General features: G+C 34.1%; 1 protein-coding gene across 4 annotated transcripts in view; it reads right to left on the reverse strand.

Moving 5' to 3' along the window:
- The window catches only part of BMP5 (bone morphogenetic protein 5), a 209531-nt gene that overhangs the window by 74711 nt on the left and 121121 nt on the right, over positions 1-13699 (reverse strand). The window lies entirely within an intron of this gene.

Below are 13699 nucleotides of genomic sequence, written 5' to 3' on the forward strand. Positions count from 1 at the left end.
ATATACATTTTGCTCTGTAGTACGTGGCACTTAAACAAAAATTGACTGTGTATTAGGGCATAAAAAGCTAATGATTAACTGCAGAAAGGCAGAAATAATGAATACATCTTTCTCAGATGACAATGCAATAAAAATTATATGCAATATTGGGCCAAGGAGGTATAGACCAAGAACTAATTGGAAACTAAATAACCTCATTTTAAAGAATGAGTAAATAAGGCAACAAATTATAGAAAGAATTAATTAATAATTCAGAATTATTGTGCCCAGCAATATGCAAATAAATTTGACAATATAAGTGAAATGGATGAATCTTTTAAAAAAAATAAATTGCCCAGATTAAATGAAGAGGAAATTAAAAACCTAAACATCCTTATCTCAGAAAAGGAAATTCAACAAGCTATTATTGAACTCCATAAGAAAAATGCTCCAGGGACAGATGGATTCACAAGTGAATTCTATCAAACATTTAAAGAACAATTCATTCCAATTATACATAAACTCTTTGGGAAAATAGCTGAAGACAGAACTTTGCTTAACTCTTTCTATGATACCAATATGGTGCTGGTAACTTCAGGAGTTAAAACATAAAGAATATTATAGACCGATCTCCCAGATGGATATAGATGCAAAAATCTTAAATAAAATCTTAGCAAAATGATTTCAAGTTATCACTAGGTTAATACATTATTATCAAGAAGGATTTATCCCAGGAATGCAGGGTTAAATATTAGGAAAACTGTCAGTATAATTAATTATATCAATAACAAACCTATAAGAAATCATATGATTATATCAATAGATGCTGAAAAATCTTTTGAAAAAATACAGCACACATTCTTACTAAAAACACTAGAAAGTGTAGAAATAAATGGATTATTCCTCAGAATAATAAGCAGTATCTATCTGAAATCATCAACAATCATTATATGCAATGGGGATAGGCTAGGGACATTCCCAATAAAACCAGGAGTGGAACAAGGATGCACACAATGACCACTACTATTCAATATTCTTGGGTTAGCTTCAGCAATAAGAGAAGGAAAAAAGAAATTGAAGGAATTTGAATAGGGAAGGAAGAGACAAAATTCTCACACTTTGCAGATGACATGATATTATACCTAGAGAGTCCTGAAAAAGCATCTAAAAAACTACTAGAAACAATTAGCAACTTTAGCAAAGTCACAGGATATAAAATAAACCCTCATAAATCTTCAACATTTCTCTATAACTTGCAAGATACAGCAGAGAGAACTTGAAAGAGAAATTTCATTCAAAGTATCCTTGGACAATATAAAATATCTGGGAGTCTACCTGTTGAGGCAATCTCAAAAACTTTTTGAAAACAAGTACAAAATACTTCTCACACAAATAAAATCAGATTTAATTAACTGGGCAAATATCAACTGCTCATGGATAAGTCAAGATAATATAATAAAAATGACAATTCTACCAAAGCTGAACTACTTATTTGGTGCCCTATCAATTCAAATTCCAAAAAAATTACTTTAGTGAGTTAGAAAAAGTTGTAAGTAAATTCATATGTAGTAATAAAACGTCATGAATTTCCAGGGATTCAATGAAAAAAAGTGCAAAAGAAAGTGGCTTAGCCTTACCAGATCTAAAATTATATTATAAAGCATCAGTCATCAAAACTGTCTAGTATTGACTAAGATATAGAGTGGTGGGTCAATGGACTAGACTAGGTTCAATAGCAGGAAATGATTATAGTAATCTGCTGTTTGTTACACCCAAAGAGTCCAGCTATTGGGATAAAAACTCTCTCTTCAATAAAAACTGCTGGTAAAATTGGAAGTTAGTATGGAAGAAACTTAGATTAGACCAATACAGCAAACCATATATACCAAGATAAGATACAAATGGATATAGGATTTAGACATAAAAAACAATATTATTAGCAAACTAGAATGTAAAGGGAAGCAGTTTATGACCAAGGAAGAGATGAAGAACATCATTAAAAACAAACTAGAATGAGCAGAGCCAAGATGGTGACAGGAGAAGATTGTCTCTTAGGAGCTCTCTCTAATATTTCAAAACTCATAAAATGATGATTTGAACTAAATTTTCAAGAGACAGAACCCACAGAGGGATCCAAGGAGTCAATTCTCCAGACAGAGTTACCTGGAAAATTGTGTAAAGGCTCCATTCCACAGGGTTAGAGGGGAGGCCTGCCAAAGTGAAGGAACTTCAACCTCCTAGAGGCAACCCCAGGGAAGCTGGGAGCCATGACTCAAGGCAGCAGGGGCAGTTTCATGAACTACACCCCTGGGAGCACCAGGCACAACTTGGAAGATCAACAGGCAAGGCCTCTGCCAGAGTGAGCACATGAAGCCCAGCCCTCAGGGCACTCAGCAAGCAGCAGTGGCTAGAGGCAACCCAGATCCAGGAAATGGAAGCAGGCAGAGCCTGTAAGAAGGAGCCCACAGGCAACTGAGCCTTGAGTGCTCAGCCTACCAAAGGTAGGGGAGTGCAGAGAGACTTCCAAGGTCTGTTCTCTGTACCAGGAACAGGACTCTGGGACTCTGACCACATTCAGATCCTGATCACAGTTTAGGCCTCCCATAGAACAGCAGGGCTGACCCACCCCCCCAAGACCCATGGTAGAGGGGTGTGCTTGTAGTCCTACACAGACCAGGAAGGAAGACAGAACCTCACACACTGAGATCCTTGGGGGGGGGGGGGTGTCCCAGTAATACTCAAAAGTTCAGGAAGCAACCCAAAACCAGGCATAGGCTGGGGAAATGAGTAAACAGTGAAAAAAAGTGTAATACCATTGAGAAATACATTGTCTATGATCCCAAGAAGGACCAAAATACTCAAACTGAAGATGTGGAAATACAAACTCCTGCATCTAAAGACTGCAAGAAAAATAGAAATTGGGTTCAGGCTATGACAGAGCTCAAAAAAGATTTTGAAAATCTAGTGAGGGAGATAGAAGAAAACTTGGGAAAAGAAATGAGAGAGATGCAGGAAAAACATGAAAAAGAAGTCAGCAGGGGTGGCTAGGTGACACAGCAGAAAGAGCACCAGCCTTGGAGTCAGGAGTACCTGAATTCAATTTGACCTCAGACAATAATAACCTAGCTGTGTGGCCTTGGGCAAGCCACTTAACCCCATTGCCTTGCAAAAACATAAAAAAAAAAAAATACAAAACAAAAAATAAAGTCAGCAAGCTTAGTCAAGGAAATCAAAAAAAAAATGCTGAAGAAAATAACATTTTAAAAACTAGCATAGGTCAAATGGATAAAACAGTTCAAAAAAGTTATTCAGGGGAAGAATGCCTTAAAAAAGCAGAATGGTCCAGAAGTAAAAAGAGATAAAAAAGCTCTATGAGGAAAACAAATCCTTCAGAAGTAGAATGGAATTAAAGGAAGCTGCTAACTTTATGGGATTTCAAAACCAAAAGAATGAAAAATTAGAAGAAAATGTGAAAAAATTCATTGAAAAACCAACTGATCTGGAAAACAGATTCAGGAAAGATAATTTAAAAATTATTATTGGGATACCTGAAAGTCATGATCAGGCAAAGAGCCTTGCCATCATTTTTAAAGAATTCCTACAAGAAAATTGCCCAGATATCCTAGAAGCAGAGGGCAAAATAGAAATTGAGAGAATTCACTGATCTCCCCCTAGAAAGAGATCAAAAAATAAGGAATGCTTTAAAAAGCAGAATTGGTCAGATGGAAAAGGATGTGAGAAAGCTCTCTGAGGAATACAAATCCTTGATGTAAAATGGAGCTAAAGGAAACTGTTGACTTTGTGAGAAATCAAGACCTAATAGTTCAAAACCAAAAGAATGAAAAAATTAGAAGAAAATGTGAAACATCTCATTGAAAAAACAACTGATCTGGAAAACAGATTCAGAAAATATAATTTAAAAATTATAGGATACCTGAAAAACATGATCAAGAAGAGTCTTGTCCTCATTGTTAAAGAATTCCTATAGGAAAATTGCTCTGATATCCTATAAACAGAAGGTAAAATAGAAATTGAGAGAATCCACTGATCTGACCTGGGAAGAGATCCAAAACAGAAACAACTCCCAGGAATATTATAGCCAAGTTCCAGAACTCTCAAGTCAAAGAGAAAATATTACAAGCAGTCAGAAGGATACAATTTAAATATCATGAAGCTTGTCAAGATTACACAGTACTTAGAAGCAACTACATTAAAGGTTCATAGTGCTTGGAATATAATTTTATGGAAGGCAAAAGAGCTCAGAATGCAGCTGAGAGTCAAATACCCAGCAAAAATGAATGTTCTCTTCCAGGGAAAAAAGATGAACATTCAAGAACTAGGGGAATTTCAAATGTTCCTGTTAAAATGGCCAGAACTGAACAGAAAGATTGATCTTCAAATACAGGACTCAGGTGAAGCATAGAGAGTGGAAGAGAAGGGTAAAATATGAGGGACTTAATGATGATGAACTGCATGTATTCTGCACAGAAAAATGATACTGATAATATTCATAAGAAACTTCTCATCTAATAGAGCAGGTAGAAGGAGCATTTATAGATGAAGCACAGCAGAGAGCTGAATGTGAAGATATAATATATTGTAAAAATGGAGTCAATGGCTAAAAGGGAAATGTAATGGGAGTAAGAGAAAGAAGAGGTGGAATAGTTTAAGATACTACATATAATAAGATTTTGTTTATCACAATGAGCTATTGCAATGATATGGGGGGGGTGAGGGAGTATGAGGGAACCCTCCCTCTCATCAGAGGTGGCTCAGAGAGAAAACAGCATATAGACTCAATGGGGAATAGACATCTAGAGTAAGAAGGAGAGAAGAGGGACAGAGGGGAAGGGGAGAGGGATGTTAGTGATGGAAGAGAGGGTGGACCATGGGGGAGAGTGGTCAGATATAATGCATTTTATTTTTTTACTTCTTGCAAGGGGTTGGGATTGGATGGCCTGTCCAGGACCAAAGGGTGAGGTGGTTGCTGGGCCTTAGGGGTGGTATGTGGGCTTAGGGCCTCTTTGCCCCAGGGCAGGTGATCTGTCTGTTGTGCCACTCACCTACCCTACAGTACATTTAAGAAGAGTAACAGTGAAAGGAGAGAGAAATTATAGTGTATGGTAGTAGGGAAGTACAAATGGGGGGAGTTGTGATCAACAATGGCAACAGTGGAAAAATATTGAAGTAGCTTTTGTGATGGACTTATCCTAAAGAATATGATCCACCTGTGACAGAGCTGGTGGTGTTATAAGACAGACTGAAACACATTTACTATTATCATTATTATTATTATTATTATTATTATTATTATTATTATTATTATTTAGGGGGAGGTTGCAGGGCAGATGGGATTGGGTAGCTTGCCCAGGGCCACATGGCTGGGTGATTGTTGAGTGTTTGAGGCTGGATTTGAACCTGAGTGCTCCTGGGTCCAGGACTTGTGCTCCATGCCACCTGCCCACCCCTACTATTATTATTATTTTTTAATTATTTTTATTTTATTTTATTTTAGTTTTTTTGGGGGGGGTGCAGGGCAATGGGGTTGGGGTGGCTTGCCCAGGGTCACACAGCTGGGTAAGTGTTGCATGTCTGGGCCAGGTTTGAGCTCAGGTGCTCCTGGCTCCAAGGCCAGTTCTCCATCCACTGTGCCACCAAGCTGACCCTATTATTATTTTTTAATTTTAATTTTAATTTTTTCCTCTTTACTTTATTTTACTGCTCATGAGGGTCTTTATTTTTGGTGGGTATTATGTTTACTCTTAAAAAAAGAATATTTTATTAATATATGAAAAATGTCATTTGTACAAAAATAAAATAAATATAATAAATAAAAGGAAGAAGTGAAAACAAAAGATGAATTCTTTAAATTCACAGTTAAATCTGCTTAGATATACTCTTAGATAGAACACTCTACTAGGTAGCTAAGTGAATAGAACACTAGGTCTGGAGTCAGGAAGAGCTGAGTCAAATCTAGCCACAGACGATTACTAGTTGTTTGACCCTATGTAAATCATTTAATCCTCTTTGCCCACTTTTCTGATCTGTACAATGGATTAGAGAAAGAAATGGCAAGCTACTTCAGTATCTTTGTCAAGAAAACTTCAAAAGGGTTCATGAAGAGTGGGACAGGATTAAAATGAAAAAACAACAGAATCTGCCTTCACATATTCTTCAGCTCTTAGCAGCAATGCCTCCTTCTTGGACAAACTTTCTTGGAGAAATTTTCTAATCTTTTTTCCTTGGAATTTCCTTGTATGAAGTTTATCTGTAATATTATTCCAAGAAAATGTAAATTCAATAGGATATGGACTGCTTTGTTTTTAGCTTTCATCCATAAATCTTTTTATAGAACAAGTAGTTAATAAATATTAATCAGATATAGATTTAGAGGCATTGAATAAGGGATTTTATAAGTGATCTACTCCAATCACTTCATTTTTCATAAAAGGAAATTGTGATATGACAAAGCTAAGTAATTTCCCCAGTTATATAGCCTTCAAGTGTTTGAAGCAAGCCATCACTGAGGTTAAATCTAGAACACTATCCACTATACCATGCTGTGTCTTTGTTTGGCCAAATAAACTTAGAATTGACCAATTCAATATTATATTCAATACTGCTTATCTTGTGTATTATACTGTGAATTATAAAAATGAAAACTAGAATCAAAACACACACACACACACACACACACACACACACACACACACACACACACACAAACACAAATCTTTTTTGCACACCTTTTCACCCAGGCTATTCTTCCTCTAACTAGCCTAGTAGCAAGCCTACACATACTACTATTAACCCATAGAATCTTGGACAAATCATTTCACTTCCCTGAGCTTCAATTTTCTTATCTGTACAATAGACAAGTGATGGCCTCTGGAGTTCCATCCAGTTCTAGATCCAAAAATCTAAGTCAATAAGAATCACTCTATAATCATCCATCCTACTATTTTTTCTACAAGAGTAGTCTCATGAGTGAAGACTCATTATAAAATGTTGGTTTGGTTTTTGTCTTCTTTAATAAGGACCTTTGAAGACATGGCACAAATATGGGTCAATAAGTCATGAACTAAACATTTATTTTCTGCACCATATATAATGTAATGGCACACTCAAGTTTCCTCTTCACTTTTTAAAGAGTTTCCTTATTCTATTTGAACTGTGCTATCTCCCCAACATTTAATAGAGTGCCTTACACACAGTATTTCATGAATGCTTACTGAAATTAACTAAAGTCTAGTATTACAGATTAAATTGAAAAGTTCCTATTCATGCCAGATATAATTTGATTCATCCTCACTGATTTTGCACATATTGATCATATACTTCTATTAATCTCTTTTTCCTTATTGAAGATTACTAAAATGGTACTCTAGTCTATAAATTTAAATTGAATATCAAGCATTGTTTGGATTCCAAATCAGTAAAAAAGAGAAACCATTTTGTAAATGGTCATCTTTATTTTTAAATATCAATAAGACCTAGAAGGATAAACTCCATTTAATTCAATGTTTTTAAAACTCCTGAATGTGTTTTCCTTGGCTATGGGAAAATATGCTATATTAAGAAAAGAGCTCATTCAAACTCTAAGGATGTCTTTTCAACTGAATTTGTGCCCTGACTGGATTTTGGTCAATCCAGAGTTGGAAAAAATATATCACTTCCTGGTTCAAAGAAAAATGTCTTTTAGAGACTTATAAAAAGACTCATAATGTTTTTTGGACATCAAACAATACTCTGACAAAACAACATTTTGATGACTTGAATACAAATGAATCAGAAACATACGGATTGAATTTTCCTTGACGTATGCGCGGGTTTGAATAGAAAGAAAGAAAAAAAATCATTGGCAAAACTCAGGATGAGCTTTGCCAAACCCAAAATGTCTGAAAATACAGTTTTTCAAGACATTCTAATGATCCCCAAATACCACTTTGTTCTTCCATCTCTAATTTATACTATAAACCCAAGGTTAAAAAATAGAAATAGTTTGCTGGGTTGATTTTAAAACTATATAAAGCATCAAACAATAATAAATTATGGTATCTGAAGAACACTCTAGTCTTAAAATAAAAGATTTGTTGAAATGCAGGCCATGTCACTGTCTCCTTAACTGAACATATGTGTAAAAACAAATGGGGGAAGAAGTTTATAGTTATTTTATTTTCAATTAAAACATTAATAAAAATAATAATCAATCAATTACAATTAATTCAATGTCCAGGATAAGTAATTGAGAACTGTTCTATATGATGTTCCCACAAAATAAAACCGAGGCAAAAAAAAAGATCTACTGAAAATTTTTCTTACACTTATTTTTCATGAAAAAAATCACTGATCTTGTTAAAAAGATAAAAGTAATTTCATTTGTCAACTTGAAATATAACTTCTATCTTTAATAACCTTGTAGAATTTGGGGAACTCATTTTTCAGGATAACCTTGTTTTTTGATACTTTATTTCTGAAAAGCAAAAAAGAAAGTTTTGAGATTCTTGGTTCACTTTAGTGAGAAAAAAAACAGATGGAAAATGGCAAATTATTGATATAACATGAAAAACAAGTCAGAAGAGACTAGCCTCAAGTGAACTCTGCCAAATCTTCTCCCATTCAGTTATCAAATCTGTAACAATAGCATTTCACAAGCTGTCATTTTTCCCCAAATCTCTGAGGAATCATATTTTCAACAGCCTTCAATTTCCAAAATATTGATTTTCCAGGTTTCTAAACTGTTTTCCTTCAAAGAAGTGCAATAATCTAAGTTTAAATACATTTTTATTGGATCTTTCATAGATTTTGTTTGACACCATCTCTGTCTAGAATGCACTCACATCTTATTTCTACATCTTAGAATACCTTATTTTCTCCAAATCTCTATTCAAGTGTATGACTCATCTATAATCTTTCACTTGGATAGGACTTTACTTTCTGGAACACTTTTCTTCCTCTTTTGTTTTCTTGTATTATAAGAAGCAGCCAAAGAAAGCAGTTTTATAATCCATCTTCTGGATCATACATGTATTTAAAACCTAACCTTATCCTTCCAGCTGTTAGTGTCTTCTCCCATAAATTCATTTTGAGCATATGTACGTGTATATATATATATATGAAGCTATACATATATTTTATTTATATAAGTGCAAGTGGTACCCCTTAATGGAATGTAAGTTCCTTGAGGACAGAGTGTTTAATGCTGTTCCTATATTCCCAATGACAATTTTGGTGCCTGAAACATTATAATACTTATTAAATATTTATGGATTGATTGACAGTTATCATGATGTGGTTTGCTCTAAATCTCACCCAGTTTCAAATGAAATCATTATTTATCATGTAATGTACAGCAAAGAGGAATCTTATTTGATATCCAGTCTCAAAGTGTTGGAGCTGAAAGGGACTTTTGACACAATGCAGCTCAAATCCTTCATTTTACAGACAGGAAAAATGAAACAAAGTAAAGTAAAATAACTTACTCATGGTTGTGCAGTAATTACTGATAAAGTTAAAGATTACACACAGAATTCTAGACTCTTATTTCTGTATCTTTACAACCTTTGTATTTTACAAATGAGAAAACTGAAATTAATTTTAATATCCCATGTGTGGTAAGTGGCAAAAAGGATGTAAACTCATATTCTATTATTACAAATAAAAGACTTTCTCCACATTACCACTCTTGTTAAATCTACATAACGACAATTTCTGAAATTATTGTTAGATGTTCAGTTATAGTTAGTGCCAGACAGTGTAAAAGCTGAAACATAATCAATTTAGCAGCATAGCTGGAACTCATAAAGGCAATACATATAGTCCTTCTGTGATATGTTTTGGATACAAGAATAAACCACAAGTTAATTTATTAATTTCATTTCATACAAATGTGAATTACAAATAAGATGACATTTACTAGTGGTCAATTATAAATAGACATCTTCTTTATGAAGGGTCATAATTTTCATAGACCTTTAGAGTTGAAGGACTCCTTAAAGATCATATACCTTAACATTCTCATTTCACAATGAAAATTTCCATTTGTTATTCATCTAAATGGCATGGTGTATTGATGGGATGGTAAAGGAATTGGGGAAGGGTGGCAATTAAGTGTGAATATGAATTTTTGGTTATTGAGGAGAGTCCTATCAAGGCATATCTTTTACATCGTGGTAGAAAGCTCCACTCATGGAGTGTCAGCTTATTGTTCACATAATCATTGAGAATTGTTGTTAGAAGTTAAGCAACTTGGCCATGGTTCCATGTGTTTCAGAGACTAGGAATTATAGACAGGCCAGTTTTGATTTTATGTAAAGAAAATTAAAAAAAAAAAAAGAAAGAAAATTTCTCTAACCTGACTGGAGAAGGGATTTTTATTCATGCATAAATTCCCTTTCTGCACATTCTGGAATTTCTATTTCTTTCTTTTTTTTAAGATTTTATTTATTTTGAGTTTTACATTTTTTCCCCAAATCTTACTTCCCTCGCCCCCACCCCCACAGAAAGCAATTTTCCAGTCTTTACATTGTTTCCATGCTATACATTGATCCAAATTGAATGAGATGAGAGAGAAATCATATCCTTAAGGAAGAAACATAAAGTTTAAGAGATAGCAAGATCAGACAATAAGATATGTTTTTTTTTTCCTAAATTAAAGATAATAGTCCTTGGTCTTTGTTCAAACTCCACAGTTCTTTCTCTGGATACAGATGGTATTCTCCATTGCAGACAGCCCCAAATTGTCCCTGATTGTTACACTGATGGAATAAGCAAGTCCTTCAAGTTTGATCATTGCCCCCATGTTGCTTTTAGGGTGTACAGTGTTTTTCTGGTTCTGCTCATCTCACTCAGCATCAGTTCATGAAAATCCCTCCAGGCTGGAACTGCTATTTCTGACCAAAGTCTTTATGATTTTAAGGCTAATCTCCATCAACTGTACCTTCTATTTCTTTAAATTTGGATAGGATAAAGACCAAAAGTATAAATCTCCAGGATTATAGTTTTTAACAAATTACAAACAAGCAAACTTGTTGTACATGGAGCTAAAGGACCTCAGATCAGATCTTGACCCTGCAACTTGATGATGATATGACCATGGGTAATTCATATAATCACTGTGACCCATTGTTTCTTCACTTGAAAATGATTCTTTGGACTAGATGCCCTCTGAGATTCCTTCTCTTTTTAAAGTTTTTCATTACCTTGGGTGTAGGGACTATCTTTTGCTATTTTTTGAGCTCCTTGTGCTTAGATAGAAACTAACTTAATAAATGCTTGGTGAATGCTTATTAATTGATTAAATCTATAATTCTATCAACAACAAAGTCATCCTCATTTCATTTCAAACAAACAAGAATAGACTCATAGATGAGCAAAACAGAATAAAATGAAAAGTTTTAATTACTTATATATAAAATTGGTGACAGAATGAAATTTTGATTCTAGGAACAATGATTAATCTATGTGCTTTCCACTGATATAGATCATTTCTGCATGGGACACTTTTCTTCCTTTTGGTTCTATTGCTGTATAACGAACAGCAAGGATAAATTGTTTTAATATTCACCCTTTGGAGTGCTAAGGTGACAACTCTGGAATAGGACTAACCAGGATGCTTCACTATAAATAGCAGAATCTCAGGTTATTTTTGAGTAACAACATGATGATGAAGCAAGCAGCATCAATGATGGATTTTCTGCTAATAAATTGGGCAGTGTGTATACGTGTGTGTGTGTGTGTGTGTGTGTGTGTGTGTGTGTGTGTGTGTGTGTGTGTAGTCTATATATGCAGACTGGGTCATATGTAAAACACTGAGTTTTGTATATCCTAAAACTGAAGATCATTAGCAAAAGTCAATTGCCCAAAGTCATATCATATTTGCACTGCTTTAAGTCTAAAGTAAAAATCTTTGTTCAGTTTTATTTTAATGTAGAAGTATTCATCAGGCTCCATTGTGTCAGCAGCAGCTGAGAAAGAGATCATAGAAGCCATGTCCTGTAAAATGGGGAGCAAGCTGAATAGAAGATCCTAATAACCAGTGGCCATGACATCAGTAGTAGTTAAATATTTGTGGAATACTAAAGCCACATGACTGTTCTTTTTATTATTATGTATGTGATTGTTGGGGAAGAATAGCTTAAATAAGTGAATATTGATGTCTAACATTTCTGAAATATGAAACATAAAATGGAGAAAATTGTATCCTTGATACAAATATCACCAAAAGGAATAGTAAATAGAAACAAAGCAAAAGCTATCAAAAAGAGTTTTGAAAATGTAATGAGGAGCCAAAATAACATCAATGGAGGGAATAATGCCAGGGTGGAAAAAAGAAACACATGAAAAATGAAAAGAAGTAGATAATGGAAGAGAATCAAATGAAAAGACAAGGCAATTCAGATGCTTAATACTGAAAAAGTGTTTCTGGGAAAGAAATGTTATGACAATAGTTTCTTGAGTATCTGGAAAGAGAGTTAAGACTCATCCTTTTGGGGGTAGGTGGAGAGAGAAGGGAAAACAAAGGCAAAATAGTGGTAATTTAATTTTTCTTTTCTGAGTCACATCAAGGGGAGAAGCATTCCATTGCAATACTGATTTCACAGTCACACTTCTGAGCATCAATATGTAACAGTTTAAAATTCTAGGCATTCTTGAAGATTTTATATATATACTATCTTCAGTTTAAATTCTTAAGCCCTTGAAATATGGCTATCCCTAACAATTATCTGCCTATAATTCAGATAGATTATAATTCAAAACAATCTCAAATGCTTATAGGGAATACAACTCTGTATGTTCAGCAAAATCTTCCTGATTACTCTGGATTCACAAATGGAGTTTGAATCTTTGTTTAAAGCACTTTTTTGACAAAAGTGATCTATCAGGTTCTGGAATAGGCAAAGCCTTTTCTGGAAATGCCTTATGATAATCTTTAGTGTCTAAATGCTAAAACCCTACACTCTACCTCTTTTCACTCTTCTCTTGATGAATTCTTTAAGTTATTTTTATTTATAAGCTTCTGATAAAGTTCTGTCCTTGTGACTTTACAATAGGAAAAGGCTGTAAAAGAAAGGTTTTTATAATGAGGTCTTTTCCTTTCACTTAAGTCAGACTGGATGGATTCCAGGACAGACCTACAATTTATATCACTCAACAGTACCATAGATTTAGAGCTGGAAGGAATATCAGATGAAAAAACTAGTACACACAGAGGTTAAGTGGGTTTTTCAAGTATACATAGATAGCAACAAGCAAAAGTTGATATCAATCAACTTGCATTTATTATTGACTATGTACTAAACCTGATTCCAACTTCAATATTCTTTCTAGGACACATGCTATAGTGACATCAATTTACATGGTGCTTTTGACTTACTAATTGCTTTCTGTATGTTATTTCATTTCATTCTCACATTAATCCTCTAATCAGGTACTAGTCTCATTTTATTGATGAGGAAATGAAGCAAAAAGTAAATTTTTCTATAGTCACAGAAATAGTGCATGTTAATTTTAAGAGTCAATGTACAATTTTCCTGATTCAAGTTTAACACTCTATCTTATACTATTTTTACCATAAAGCAAAATGAGAAAAATATAACCAAAAAAGGTCTCCAAACATTTGCTAACCTCCCCCTAACTTTTCTTGGTGCTATCAATTAACAGAAACTTTCACAGTATTAGAAGAAAATACTAAAGAAGGCATTCTTTATTGTAGTTTTTT

This window comes from Macrotis lagotis, chromosome 5 (assembly GCF_037893015.1).
Source record: "Macrotis lagotis isolate mMagLag1 chromosome 5, bilby.v1.9.chrom.fasta, whole genome shotgun sequence".
Taxonomy (NCBI): Eukaryota; Metazoa; Chordata; class Mammalia; order Peramelemorphia; family Peramelidae; genus Macrotis; species Macrotis lagotis.